At 38.3% G+C, this 4,628-nt stretch overlaps 1 pseudogene; it reads right to left on the reverse strand.

Annotated features, from left to right (window-relative positions):
* Positions 1-11: 11 nt before the first annotated feature.
* On the reverse strand, positions 12-2,497 carry LOC122648021 (annotated as a pseudogene).
* Positions 2,498-4,628: the final 2,131 nt, after the last annotated feature.

Here is a 4,628-nt window from a genome sequence, read left to right on the forward strand (position 1 = left end):
ATACAACTTACTACATCAAGGACTCCCTTGGGATCTACAAGAAAACCTGTGAGCTGGCCTTTCCCATAATACAAGACTATTGGATCCATCATCCTGAGGTTTCGTAGCAGCAGAAAATGAAAAAGAGGAAATGATTCATGATTGTGAGACAGCAATGACCTAGATGATGCATTAGTTTATTCAATTTAGAGACTAAGGCTGTGTTTGATGTGCATTCTCGAAATAGATTCTGGGCCTAGACGCATTCTGAAATGTGGTTCTTTTCTATTTTCTCGCTTCAGGAATGCCTTCTAGACCCAGAATCTATTCCAAGAATGCATAACAAAAACACAGCCTAAGAAAATCATGGTACCTGTTTCCTTCCATCCATCCAGGAAAGGCTCATTGCAGGTGCTTTCAATGACGCTAGGACGGATAACAACTACTGGTATTTCTCCTCTCTGACTGTCTATCAGCATCTCACCCATGGCCTTTGTGAACACATAAGTATCTTGCCACCCATGAATACGGGCCCTGTTAAATAGAATTTTGAGTCACTGCTTATGTTTCAGGCTCCCATGAGAGATTCATTGAGCAGAAACAAAAACCAGTTTGTAAAGCCATACCTCTCTAAACCAAATTCTTTCATCTTTTGTGCCACTGCATCATCTTGGAAAGCCCTTTTCAACTCAGAGGCCAGCTTTAATTCACCTTCAACATCCAACAGAGGGAGAGATGTAGAAGGGGCTTTGGGAATGATCGTCTCCTTGTTATGCTGTCTCCCATGCAGAAGGCCTTCTCCAAGATTCTACCTTGCCTTTGACCATTAACATATGCTACACAAAAGAAAGATGAAGTACCAGTCTAGTTTTGAAGTTTTTAAATCAACAATATTGTTTCAGATTTCATTGGTTTTTTTATCCCCATTGGCTTTGAGTGTTTTCTACTTACCAGTTGACACTTGCAGGAAGAGTTTAAGTTTGTTACAGCTCTTCGCAAAGCTCATAAGTCGAGAAGCTCCTCTTGTGTTTATATCCAGAGCAACATCATACCTGAAAATTTTTAAAGATCCCAAGTGTGAGACTTGGAATGAGTCAAAGTGTTGTATGGCAAGATCCAAAGCACATTCAAAAACCTTTAAGCCAGAAGGTAGTATTGGCCGCTGAGTTTATGATTACATCAACTTCCCTGCAATAAGTTCAGCTACATCTTCTTCTATTCCAAGATTAGATTCACAGACATTACCCACTATAGGAACCAGCTTGCCAAGTATAAATGATTGATATGCATTCCCATGATTTTGTTTCAGGCACTTGAAAAGTTCTTCATTTATGATCTGAACACAAATGTTTAGTCAGTCAAAATAAGATCTTTACCACAAAATTTACACTAAATTAGAAAGAAAGGACATAAATTTGAGGGGGAAAATATATATCATTGTCTTCAATTATCTTACTTCATTCTTCAATCTGTTCATTGCATCCTCCTTGTTTCTTGCCTTAATCAAGAGAAAGATCTTACCCACATCAGGGGCTGTCCTTAAAATCTTCTCTATGAGGACTACAAATTTAAAATCAGAAGGAAATGAAAATTCTGGTATTAGAAAACCACATTAAAAATCAATGCTGAGATTCATGGAGGTTTTTTTGAGAAGAGAGGGGGGGGGGGTTGTACACCTGATCAGTACAGTACCTTTTGCTAGAAAACCAGTGGCACCAGTAATAAATAACTGTTTTCCTCTAAGAAACTTGACAATGCCAATACCATCAGAGATCTCAATCAGGGTGGTGGGTTTTCCATTATAAGGAACCAAATCCTTCACTTGTATGCCATTGTTAGTTTTTTCATTTGATGATGAAACCAAGCTTCCAGCATCCACCAGACAACTTCCATGCTCTACCTTCTCTATCATTGGTGTCTGCATCAAACTCTCTGTAAAAACAGAGGACAACCCACCAAATGTTGTCATATTTCCATTACTTTGACAACACACACTGTTCTTGTTCTTCCTGGAAGACCCATTAATGCAGCACCAGCCATGCCTCTTTGAAGACCTTATCTTAGCCACAACAGTTGGGGTTGGATTCAGAAACAGGGCTTCCATTACTGCTAGGATAAGTGGAAGAAAAAAAGAGTCAATGAAGGAAAGAAACAAATGTGTAGCAGGGAATGTTGGTTGGACTGTAACTTAGCTAATTACTTCCTCTAATAAAATAGAAAGAAAACAAAAGCAAGTAAACAAACAAAAGGCTATGAAGGGTTCAGTTTGGATTTAGGGATGGATTTGGAAGTTGCTAAGGATTGGGAAGGAGGAGTTGAGGTTTTAAGAGAAGAGGAGATAGGAGTTAGGTAAGTTGGGTTCATGTGGCTTTGGGAGGAGTTTTGAAAACGGCTCTCTTTTTGCCACCCTCTTCACACATTTCCCCCAAAGGCTAAGTTGGCGGGAGAGGCTTTCTTTGATTAGCCATATCAGATCTATAAAATAGGAGAAATGTGAGATAACAAAAGATATATTGCTTTCTAAATTGTTTGAATAAGACCAACCATTTATGCGTGTGGGTTTGGGTGGAGAGATTAAAGAGAACACTCTTTTAATTTCAAAAACAATCACTCTTCTTAAGGAATTTAGTTTTTATTTACTGTGATTCAATGTTATGATTGGACTTGGGAAGAGGAATGTCATCATTAACTCTCACCACTTATTGTTGAAGGTCAAAATACCCTTTTCCAATTCAACTAGAGAGTCAGATTCCAATGATGAAGAGATTCTCTCTTCGCTATGGGTTAAGAGACATCGGGTCCCGTAACCAAGTCCTATTCATGGGGAGGGGGGGGGGGGGAGGGGGAGGGAATCACTTGGAAAACTCTATTTCTTCATATAGCAAATAGCTCTTGGTTCCTAAATGGCCCACCTACAAGGTGCATCTTGCACGACACAAATATTTGTCACATGGCAAGCTAGGTAGGGACCAATTTTTACGGGCAAGTAGACCCCAAGGTCCTCTTCTTAGCGCTCACACGTCAAATTTCAACTCAAACGGTATTTGCCAAGTAGCAAAATAGGGGTCTGAAAATTTCAAGATTGGGGAAAATGCACTTTAGTGACCCAAAAAAAGACAGGTATGCATTGATATAAATGTGGATGTATTTCAATACATGAAAGCATATTTGATTGACTTTGCGTATAAATTTTGACATGTGACTAATTTAAATCATGTACTCTCTATCCAACGGGGCCAAACATGAAACCCTTCAACGATAAAGGGTCTTGATCATCCATATTAACTAGATTCTTGATTGCAAGATGGGGCCCATGTAACGCTTATGTGGACATATTTTGTGTATAATAATGTAATGATATTGCTTTATTTGTATTTATTAATTACAACTATATAACTATATTGTTGTACAGGATAAACTCTTCTCCACTCTCTATTGTACTCATGGGAGAGCTCACGATTAAACCCGGACCAAGATCCTCTACAATACCGGCGGGGTGGCAAGGTGCACATCAATGTCACAGCAGGGCCAGGTGGCACACATGGCCTCTGCTGTCATCGTCGAATGTGCACTGCCGCCCTCTACCGGTATTGTAGAGGATTTTAATTCGATTAAACCCCCAATTATTCTCCTAATGAATGCACCTTGCGCTTAAGTGATCTTGGAACATAGCTAGACATGTATGATAGAAAGATATCAAGCTTCTATTTTCATCATAAAAAATAACAGGTTAAAGGTTCATTGAATGAGGGATCCAATGGATTGGAAGTAGTATAAATAGCACCAAGATGGCAAGATACCTAAAAAACAACTGAGCAATGGTTGGGAGATTATAAACTCTCTCACCATCATTATTCAAGACATACTTAATACTATGGTTCCTAATTATTACAGGTTGCCTTAGCATGAAAATATCTAGTATTACTGTCGCTCTCATCTAAGAAAGAAACTCGTGATTTTTACATCCAAAAAATCTCTTCAGCTTCCAAAATCCACAAAATCTGATTGGATACCTCAATCAAATGTGAAATATTTTCAGATGTCAGAGACATATTTTTAAGAAGAAAATATTTTTCAAACAAAAACAATTTCAACTGGAAAATATTCCCAAAAACATCTTTTTAGTTGAAATGCAGGAAAAAAAAATTAAACTAGTTAATTTATTGCATAAATTCTGGTTCACACACTCATTCCATTTATTTTTTTATTATTATTTAAAAAAAAAAAAAAAGAGAAACTCTGGATGCTTAAACCAAACGGCTTGAAAATGAAAAACTTCTAAAAGACTGTTGAAACAGACAAGTACTAAGTAAAATTGGGCAATGATCAGATGAGAAAGAAGCCAACCAAAACAAGGAAGGACAGGGTCATAAGGAAACCCAATCAGGCCTATCCATGCACCTATCCAAACACTCCTTCATTAATTTAAAGGGTTTTTGGTTAGGGGCAATGTTCTCAGCCTGGGAGCACAGGCTGCACCGAGACACAGGGGGGGTCATTTTGGTCATTTAGGGGGGCGGGTGGTCATTTCAGTCAACCCCCAAGTGTCTGAGCGCAGGATATAGAGAATATTTTCCCTTTTTCTTATTACTCCAAGTGAAAAAAGATCCATGAACGTTTATATTAATTAAATCAAAGGAATGAATAAC

This window comes from Telopea speciosissima, unplaced genomic scaffold (assembly GCF_018873765.1).
Source record: "Telopea speciosissima isolate NSW1024214 ecotype Mountain lineage unplaced genomic scaffold, Tspe_v1 Tspe_v1.0366, whole genome shotgun sequence".
Taxonomy (NCBI): domain Eukaryota; kingdom Viridiplantae; phylum Streptophyta; class Magnoliopsida; order Proteales; family Proteaceae; genus Telopea; species Telopea speciosissima.